At 36.3% G+C, this 10945-nt stretch overlaps 2 non-coding genes across 2 annotated transcripts; both read left to right on the forward strand.

Moving 5' to 3' along the window:
• The first annotated feature begins 554 nt into the window (after positions 1-554).
• LOC115943934 (U6 spliceosomal RNA) lies at positions 555-658 on the forward strand. Its single transcript, XR_004078504.1, has one exon. It is a non-coding gene; the product is annotated as a U6 spliceosomal RNA (small nuclear RNA).
• A 2995-nt stretch (positions 659-3653) lies between these two features.
• LOC115943935 (U6 spliceosomal RNA) lies at positions 3654-3759 on the forward strand. The gene has a single exon (XR_014148097.1). It is a non-coding gene; the product is annotated as a U6 spliceosomal RNA (small nuclear RNA).
• The last annotated feature ends 7186 nt before the right edge of the window (positions 3760-10945 follow it).

Consider the following 10945-nt stretch of genomic DNA (forward strand, 5'->3'; position numbering starts at 1 on the left):
TTTTTTTTTTACAAGTTTTGTAGTTTTACATTTAAGTCTGATCTATTTTGAGCTAATTTATTTTTTTAAAGATTTTATTTATTTATTTGACAGAGACACAGTGAGAGAGGGAACACAAGCAGGGGGAGTGGCAGAGGGAGAAGCAGGCTTCCCTTGGAGCAGGGAGCCCGACGCGGGCGATCCCAGGACCCTGGGGTCATGACCTGAGCTGAAGGCAGACGCTTAACAACTGAGCCACCCAGTGCCCCTATTTTGAGCTGATTTTTATATGAGGTATGAGGTTAGGTCAAGATTTATTTTGTTGTCTGTAGATACTATTTCGGCACCATTAGTTTGAAAAGACTGTATCTCCTCCATTGAAGATCTTTTGCACTTTTGTCACAAATCTGTTAGTCATACTTGTGTGGGCTGTTCCTGAGTTCTCTGTTCCATTACTTTGTCTGAGTCCCTCCACCAATAACACATAGTTTTTATTACTGTGGCTATATAATCAGTCTTGAAATCAGGTAGAGTGATTCTTCTCACATGATTCTTGTTCAGAATTGTTTTGGCTCGTGCTGGCTTCCAGAGCACATATACTAAAATCGGAATGATACAGAGATTAGCATGGCCCCTGCGCAAGGATAACTTGCAGATTCTTGAAGCGTTCCATGTTTTTAAATGGTTATCAGAGATAAAGACTTAAATGCTTGTTGAAAACTGGTAAGAAAAAAAAATTGTTTTGGCTCTTCTAGTTCCTTTGCCTTTCCATATAAATTTTAGAATGATTTTGTTTGTATCTACAAAAAAAAATCTTGCCAGTATTTTGATAGGAATTGCATCAAACCTGTGTGTCAATTTGGGGAGAATTGGCATCATTACTATGTTAAGGGTTCCAGTCCATGGGTATGGAATGTCTCTGTTTATTTACGTCTTTGATTTCTTCATCATTGTCTTGTAGATTTCACTTTTTATCATTTCCTTTCTGTATAGAGAACTTCCTTTTGTTATTCTTTTAGGGTAGGGCTGCTGGTGACAAATTTTCTTCATTTCCTTCATCTGAGAATGTCTTGATTTCCCCATCATTCCTGAAACATATTTTCACTGGATAGAGAATTCTGGTTTGACTGTTCTTTTGTATTTGAAAAATGTTGTATCATTTCCTTTTGGCTTCCATGCTCCTTGATGAAAAAAAGTGTAATTAATACATTGTTTCTCTGGCTACATTCAAGATTTTTGTTTTATGTCTTCGTTTAGAAGTTTGATATGATGTGCTGTGGCATGGATATCTTTGCATATATCCTATTTGGAGGTCACACTGAATCTGTGTGTGTGTGTGTGTGTGTGTGTGTTTTGCCAAATTTGGGCAATTTTCAGTCATTGCTTTTTTGAATACTTTTTAGCCCCATCCATCTTCTCTTCTGGGTCTCTAATGACATAAATGTAAGTTTTTTTTTTTTTTTTAAGTCCATAAATTCCTGAGGCCTTTTTTTGGGAAGGGGGGGTGTCTGTTTTCTCATAGATTGGGTAATTTCTATGTTCTGTCTTCTAGTTCACTGGTTATTTCTTCTGTTTCCCTATTCAGTTGTCCCATTTTTTTTTCCAGTTTAATAATAAAGTTTAATAACTTTTTAGTTCTCAAAGTTCCATTTGTTTTTTTCTTCATATCATATATATTTGCTGAGACTTCCTATTTTTTTTCATTAAGTGTGTTTGTAATTACTCAAGAATTTTTATGATGGCTGCTTTGAAATCCTTGTTTGATAATTCTAACATCTGTGCCATCTTGGTGTTGAAATTTGTTTTTTTATCATTCAGTTTGCAATCTTGATTCTTGGTATTATGTGTGATATTTTTTATTGAAACTTGGACGTTACAAGACTGGATTTTATTTAAATCTTGTGCTATCACAGGACTTTTCTGGCAGCATTCTAGTGGATAAAACATGGTATTGCCTTGTTACTGCTGGTGAGGATAGAAGTCCAAGTTCTCTACTTAGCCTCTGTTGATGGCCAGTGATGGTGAAGGAAGGAGCTGTCCCATTATTGCTCGGTAAAGTGTGGGAGTTTAGGCTCCCCCCTAGGTCTTTGCTGATACCATCCTGGTTGGGAGAGGGAGGGGGCACCTTATTACTGCTATTCACCTGTATTCTACTGATGTTGTGGCAAGGTAGTCATGTTACCCTTGAGCAATGGTGAAAAGTCCCAGCTTGACTAGTCTCCAGTACTACCCAAGGGGGAAGGGATAGAGTTTTTTGTTAACCACAGCATGAGTGTGAAATACCAGACTTCTTATGAGGTCTTCATTGACTGTGAGGGTGTACTCTCATTACTACTGAGTGGTAAGGGTCCTGCCTCTCCAGTAGGTTCTGATAACTCCCCAACAATGAGAGGATGAGATTCCTTCTTACTGCTAGTTGTGGATGAAATTCTGGGCTCAGGATGGTCTTCTCCGACACCACCCTGACAGCAGGATTTAGAATGCTACATTATGTCCCTGCAAGAGTAAAAGTCTAGGCTGTCTACTTGACAGTTGCTGAGGGGGGGTGGGGAACGGAGGCTGCAGTTTTTATCTGTGCTGTTTGGCTTGGAGCAGATTGGTTATTGTCTAAAATTTTCTTTTTTGCTAGGATACCCTTTTTCTTGTCTTTTGGTTAGAGAAAGTAGGTTTTTTTGGAGGATTTTTGGTTTTCCCCCCTCTTGTCTGTGCTTATTGGTGTTTCTGAGTTGCTGCCTTCTCTAGTATCTAGTCTAGGATAGAAATGGAAAAGAGAAAACCCAGGGTACTCATCACTGTTCTTATTTGTTTTTTGGTCTCAAGTTTCTAGCTAGTCTGCTGTTTTCTCTCTACTTTTCAGAGTCTCATATATGGATATATGTTTATATCCATATATCTGGACTTTATCATATGCTATGTACATCCATCCTAGTGACCTAATCCTCTGTGTAATTTATTTAATTTCTTTAGAGAAAAATCTCTAGTCCCACACTTTTTTTTCTGGGATAAAGTTTTGGGGAATGGATCACCTGTTAATCATTTTGTTATTGCCCTATCTTTCTTCTTCCATTGTACATGGCTGTCTGGACTCAGGAGAAACCCCAGAGTTCTGCCTGGGCAGGTTAGCTGAAGCATCTTCTCTTGTTACCTGTGTCTTCTTTGGCTCTACCTCAACACTCTGCATCTAAAAGTTTCCTGAACTCTCTTGAATATCTGTATCTTTTCAATTTTGGCTTATATCCTTTTATACTTTATTATTTTAATGGAGTCTAAGGAGGGAAATTGTGTGTGTGTGTGTGGTGTCAGTCTTGAACAGAAAGCTTCATGAATTCTTTCATTTATGTTGAATGTAATACTTATAAAGCATTAATGTGCCAAGATTTCAACATCTTATTTGCAATATAAATACACATTTTAATATAAAATTATGTTTAATATAAAGATAAATTATAGATAAATATTAAGATTTTCCATGAGAACGTGTAAGTTTGAAAAAACATGCAACTAGAATATATAATTCATGCTGAAGAGTTCTATAAATACATGTAATATCAAAATCTTATTTTTCCCTTGACTTCACTTTAAGAGCTAGATTAGGGAATTTTGGATCCAGGACAACTAGAACTAATATATTCCAAGTTAATATTTAAGTTATTTTAAAAATGAGGTTTTCCCTTGTGCTTGCTTTGGGAGTACATATACTAAAATTGGAAGAATACAGAGAAGATTAGCATGGCCCCACTCAAGGGTGACATGCAAATTCATGAATCCTCCCATTTTTTAAAAAATGAGATTTTCCCATCTTTTCTATTTCTTATATTGTGACAGATGATCATCATAATGCGGTTAGGCCCACTACCACTTTCTGAAAAGACTTTCAAATAATTGACTTAGTTTTACATTCTTTCTATTAGGCTTCTATATGCAATTTTTCTACCTCACCCTAACCTTTAAGTATGAAAACTAGGAGAGTGGGCTGATGAAGCTTCTCCAATTGAAGGGCAAAATAGGATTCTAATTGGGTGTTTGGAAAAGCTTGGTGGTTTTTGCCCCCATCATTGCAGACCATGATATTGCTAACCAGCAGGAAAATACAAGACCAAAAGAGGTGTGTGTAGTCTGGGAAGTGGGGTGGGATGAGGGGAGTTGGTAGAGGTATGAGTCAGTAGAGGTAGTAATAGCGTCTATGTGGCTTTAGTATCTCTTCTGGGAAGTTTTTTGTTACAGGTAGAAATTTTACTATGTTGGTAAACAATTATAACTCGAACATGTTCCTGAGAGTTAGAGGTTGAAGAAAGCCAGAATCAAGACACAATGTAGAGGAATAGTAGGAGAAATTTATTGGCTTGTCTTCTGTATTTTGAAGGAGTTATATGCCACCCATCCCTCACACCTGAATTAGAAAAGATGAAGAGAATCTAGGGTATGAGTTCCAGCAGAGGTGGGGAAAAAAGACTAAGTGAATTGTGTTCTGCATGTTGAGGAGGGCCTGTGAGACCTTGAACAAGTAATTTAAATGTTGGCTCAATTTCCTCATCTGTAATATAGTAACTTGTTTTTGGCTATGTACTCTCCTTCCCACTCTATCCCTTAAACACTTTTAGGCCTTGATTGCTGAACGTGAAGGTGGGTATAGTACCTAAGGATGGGTGTTTAGTTGTCCTTATCTTTGGTATTTTGAATCTTGACATTCAGTACAGAGGTGGCTGGAGATGAGTTTCATGATGCCATACTCCCTAGATAAGTGATTTTCAAGCTTTACTAAGCTTCAGAATCACCTGGAGGGCTTAAAGTATAGATTGCTGTGTCTAATCCCTTCCAATTTGATTCAGTAGATCTGGGGTAGAATTGAGAATCTAGTTCTATCAAGTTCCCAGGTGATTCTAATTTGCTCATATAGAGGCCACACTTTTGAGAACAATTGCTCTAGATCAGAAGTTTTATAAATCTCTATTGAAATATAGGCACACCTGTGCCTGTTATCTATGACTGCTTTCATGCTACAAATTTTGGTACAGTTGATTAGTTGCAACAAATACCATATGTCTTGCAAGGCTAAAATATTTACTATCTGGTATTCTTTTTAAAGATTTTATTTATTTGAGAGAGAAACAGCACAAGTGGGGGGAGGGGCAGAGGGAGAAGCAGACTCCCTGCAGAGCAGGGAGCCCTACTCCGGGCTCTATCCTGGGACGCTGGGATGATGACCCGAGCTGTAGGCAGACGCTTAACCGACTGAGCCACCCAGGTGCCCCTTTCTATCTGGCTCTTCACAGAAAGTTTGACCCCTGTTTTAGATCATTTCCTAATCTGGCTATATTGCTTAAACTCGAGTTGCCAAATGACAGATTACTACTCCAGAGGCTGCTTTTCTTGCAAGTTGTGCTCTATGGTTGCCCAAATACATTAGGTTCAAATCTACCCACCTTGTTCATTTGACAAACACATGGCAGTATGCTGGCTTCTGAGTATTTACGCAAAATCCAGACAATAAGAAATGGTTGGTTCATTAAGTAGATAAATGAATTGTCCTGCTCTGGGGATAGATATTTATTAATTTGTCATTTAAATCATTCCTCTTACTTGAGGCATGTAGTCAAAATCTTGTATCCAACTAATATTTCTAAATATTATCAATAAAACTGGATGGGCCCATTGACATGCTGTAGTTAGTTTCCTCCTTATATCAGCTACATTGAAGTGCAATACTTTCTTGATTGGATATAGTGAGGGATAGAGTTTTGAGATTTTCCTTTTATTACATTTAAAACCATTTGCCTTATTTTCTTAAGATACTGTCATCTATGTGCGATTTTCTTTTTTGAGTCTTGGAGTTCTCTGACTAGCTATGAGTTTTCTTCAGTTAGTATTTGTATGATATGTATTTTTCCATCATACTTTTCAAACGTTCTGTATTCTTCAAAGTGTGTCTCTTGTAATTAGCATATACTTGGGTTTTGTTCTTTTATCCAATATGGTAATATTAGTAAATGAAGTTTGTAGTCCACTTATATTTAATGTAACACTGCTACATTTGGGCTCATATTTACTCTTTTACTAATTGTTTTCTATGTGATCAAGCAGTTTTAAGTGCCTTTTTCTTTTTTGTTTTCTTTTGAATTTTCTGGTTCATTTTACTTTCTATTACCCTAGTTATACATTGTTATACTAGATATTATAATATGTATCATTGACTTGTTATACTTTTTATTAATCTATTTATGCAGTCTCTTACTAGAGATTGCAACATGTACCTGTGACTAATTCTAGAACCTTAGAACATTGTAATTCCATTTACCTACTTCTGTTTTTTGCTTATTTTAATTTTACGTTTGTTAAATCACACTAGAATTATTGCTTGATACTGCCAGTATTCAGTGTATGTTTATATCTACCTTCATATCTACTCTTTGATCATTCCTACAATTCCATTTTTTTTCTTTGGAGTTTTTTTTGTGAAATTACCTGAAGAACTCCCTTCAATATTTTCTTTAGTGTCTATTTCTTGGTAATAAATTTTTTTTGTCTGTGAAAAAATTTCATCTTTTTTTTTTTTTAAGATTTATCTATCCATTTGACAGAGCACAAGCAGGGGGAGTGGCAGGCAGAGGGAGAGGGAGAAGCAGGCTCCCCACTGAGCAGAGAGCCCCATGTGGGGCTTGATCCCAGGACCCTGGGATCATGACCTGAGCTGAAGGCAGACGCTCAACTGACTAAGCCACACAGGTGCCCCAAAAATTTCATCTTTAAATTTGAAAGATATTTTTGTGTAGAATTCTAGATTGGCTGTTATAGCACTTTAAAAATGTTATTTCATATCTTTAGGCTTCCATCATTTTTTGAGAAGTTCATAAGACTTATAGCAGTATGTCTTTTTTTTTTTTTTTCCCTGTTAGCAAAGGTTTTCCTTTCTGGTTTTTAGCAGTGTTAGTATGATTAATTTCCCTAGATTTGTTTTATTTTCATTTTTATTTTGCTTAAGGTTCCTGAATTTTCTGAAAATAGGGTGGTACCTTTCATCAGTTTTGGAAGATTCTTAGTTATCTTTTTTTTTAAAAGATTATTTATTAGAGAGTGAGAGAGAGAACACAAGCAGGGGGCGTGGGAGAGGGAGAAGCAGGCTTCCCGCTGAGCAGGGAGCCCGATGTGGGGCTTGATCCCAGAACCCTGGGATCATGACCTGAGCTGAAGGCAGACACTTATGATGACTGAGCCACCCAGGTGCCCCAGTCGTTATCTCTTCAAATATCGATTTTGCCCATTTTCTTTTTCCTCTTCTGGGATTCCAATTATGTATTATCATTAGACTTCTGTAGGTATCTCTTACACTATATTTTTTTTTTAGATTTTATTTATTTATTTGAGAGAGAAAGAGAGCATTAGCAGGAGGAGGGGCAGAGGGACAAGCAGACTCCCTGCCAAGTGCAGAGCCCCATTGGGCTGGATCCCAGGACCCTGAGATCATGACCTGAGCTTAAGTCAGATGTTTAACTGACTGAGACACCTAGGCGCCCCATCTCTTACACTCTTATTATTAGACTTCTGAAGGATCTCTTACACTCTTAATGCTTTTTACATTAAATTTTTTCTCTGTCATTTAGTTTGGATATTTCTGTTCACTTGTCTTTGAGTTTACTAATTTTGTCTTCTGCTCTGTTTCGTCTGTTCTCAAACACATCTGATAAGTTCTAAATTACAGATCTTTTTTTCCCCCTTGAATGCCTGCATCTGATTCATCTGTTGAAATTCTTAATTTTACCCATCCTTTCCTCTATTGTCTTGGACATATTAATTGTATTTTAAGGTAATTGTCAGTGAATTCCAATATTTGGGTTATCTGAGGTTTTTTTTTCTTCCTCTTCTTTTTGTTTTTTCTTTTGGTTTTTGTTCATGTAGTTATGTCTTATGGCATGCCTAATAAATTTTGTTCAAATCTGGATATTTTGTTAAAAAAAAATTCTCTCCTGCACTAGGCAGACCGTGATGGCTGATCACCTTAATCTAATCAGTGACTGTGCTAACTCATGGCTGAGTTGTAGTTTGGAAGAGATTCAGTTCATCTCTTGTTTGCACTTGGCCTTCCATGTATTTTAACTGGGAGCTTGATTATGTTTTTTAGTGGCTCTTCTTCTGGCATGTACTGAACGCTAATCTTTGACACATGAGAATTCCAAAAACTCTGCTTTACTTTTCGGAGTCTTTCCCACATAGGCCTAAGAATTCTATAAATGCCCTGAAGGAAAGACTGACCTTGTAATCCAACATTCTAGGTCTCCATTAAAAGCTCTGCTATAGCAGCCTGGAGTCTCAACCTTCTTCCTTTGTTAGAATTGGCGGATGCCTCCAAGGTAAAATTTGCTGCAAATATTAACTTACTTTTTTAATGTTCTGCCCTCTGGAGTCTTAGTCCTTCCATTTCTTGTTGCCTTAGCAGATCTCATTTGTCTTCATATAAATGGTTTCTGTATGTTACTTAATTTTGTTCTCAGAGGGAACACTGGTTGGCCATAAGTTTACTTCAGTGAGGGTGACCACCTGTCCCAGTTTGCCCAGCTGTTCCAGTTTAGCACTGTAGATCCTCCATCCCAGGAAACTCTTCATTAGCAGGCAAACTGAGACAGTTGGTCATCCTAATTCCAAGCCATCCAGAAACAGAAGTTAGTAAATTTAACTTAACATGAAACTAGTATGTAGGAAGGTACTTTTAATAAAACTCATGTGAGAAAGACTACTTTTCACACGGAGGTTATATGTTAAATTATTTACTTTAAAATTGTCATAGCCAATATTTTCATGAATAAGTGTTTCAGGAAAATGCAAATAGTTTTTGTTTAGAAATTATACCTATTAGAAATTTTTAAAAGATCATCTAATCATTATTTCGTTAATTGTTCTAAGCAGAAAGTTGGTGAAAACATTGGTTTGTCTTTGAAATAGTTTTAAGTGTCTCTTCCTTAGAGTTGGAGTTGTTTTATACAAACTCTAACTTTCATTTATCTCTTTTTAAAGTGTATTTTATGACTCTAAAATGTTTTTGATCAGAAACTTTTGTGTCTAAATAAAAATTCATGCTGGCCAGTATATCCTGTGTTAAGGCAGTGGACTCAGTGCTCTTAGGGCTTCATAGCTAATAAGCACCATAGAAAAGTGAGGCAGGGGAACACTGTGCTCTTGGAGACAGAGAAGTTGTATTCACTAACTTCAAGTTTCATTTATAGATGCTGTATCTTGTTTTACTGATATTTAAAGTTTGAAAAAATAAAGTTTGTCCACTAATTAATGCTACAAAGGCAGATATTTTTACTAATAGAGGTATAAGTTTCAAAAGGCTAGATTGAATATCCTGTATGTGATACAGTTTCGGGCAATTAATTACCTGCCTCGTGATAGTTCTCATCTGTCCTAAATTATATTTCAGTTTATATTTTTAATTGTCATTTTATATTCATTTCTGATTTTGCCCATAGAATATAAGCTCTTCTAGGGCAAGAGCTTCTAATTATTTAATCCCTCAAAGCCCATATACAGATTTTTATTTAATTTCTAAAAGGACTGCTTTTTCAATGGGCAGGGCTTGATGGAGATGTAGTTTCAATTCTTTCAGTTACATATGGCCAGATATGCATCTTTATATATATCATGACCTTAGCAAACTCCAAAAATAATCCCAAAGATAGAACTTTGCTGCTTGTTTTAAGAAACATAGATGACCATCTCGAGTCTTCCATTAACTACACTTAAGCAAAGTAGCTTCAGTTTCTCCCTCTATAAAATTAAGGACTTGAAGGCAGTAGTTTTTAACATTCCTTCTAACTCTTCAAAAATAAAAATAAAAAACACTGAGGTGCCTGGGTGGCTCAGTTGTTCATCGTCTGCCTTCAGCTCAGGTCATGATCCCAGGGTCCTGGGATCAAGCCCCACATTGGGCTCCCTGCTCAGCGGGAAGCCTGCTTCTCCCTCTCCCACCCCCCCTGCTTGTGTTCCTGCTCTCACTATCTCTCTCTCTCTCTGAAATAAATAAATAAAATCTTTAAAAAAAAATAAAAATAAAAAATAGACTGGTTTCTGAGAAAGCTAATATGGAGAACATTCTATTTGGATGTATCCGAGCCTTAACCCATGTTGTCTGAAGTCCATGAATCACCATGATTATAACAGTTCTGAGCTCCCTACTATCTTTAATTTCATTTGCATAAAAGCCCAAAAGAGGGAAACTTTTTTGTTGGTAGCTTTTCTTAAGTCTATTGCATTTAGTTGTTTTTCCTATGTTCTCTTCATTTCTAATTTTTCCCCTGTGTTTTTTTTTTTTTTTTAGTAATTGTACTGAAAACAAGCTTTTCAGAGTTAAGATTCATACTCTTCTTGATTTATCATAAAGCTACATATAATGAGAGGAAAACTGTTAGAAGATAGATGTTGTTTCAAAGGTATATCTTGGTGAGGTTGGGATGGTTTTGGCCTGTATACTTAAATTTTATTATAAAAGTCTTTGTAGTTAACATAGAAATGTATTTTAATAGAAAAATGGCTTATGTCTGTTAAGTCTCAAGTCAGGGATTCTTTGTGGACTCACAGGAACTGAAACCTCTTTAATGATAGCAGCACTACCTGAAGACCGTATACTGCTAAATAAAGAGTATTTGGGATTTGTATGTTGACTTCATAACAACTAGATCAGCTAGGGGAAGTGTTTATGTTCATATTAGAGGGATTTCATCAGCTGTCCACCTATAATGGGGTATAATAACCACCATGAACTAGGTGGTTCAAGTGCTATATTTGGGCTGCAGAGTTTTGTTTGACACCCATAGTTTTGGTGTTTTTAATTGAATTAATTACATTTTAAAATTAAATTTCACCTCCAAATTTAACTTCTGGCTTTTTTTTTTTAATTGGACAATATGGCAATAATACATCCATAATCAGTTGGGCCTAAATAGTAGCTTCTTTCAGATGACAACATTCTTTT

Source organism: Leptonychotes weddellii, chromosome 8, assembly GCF_054177405.1.
Source record: "Leptonychotes weddellii isolate Sample4059 chromosome 8, ASM5417740v2, whole genome shotgun sequence".
NCBI lineage: Eukaryota > Metazoa > Chordata > Mammalia > Carnivora > Phocidae > Leptonychotes > Leptonychotes weddellii.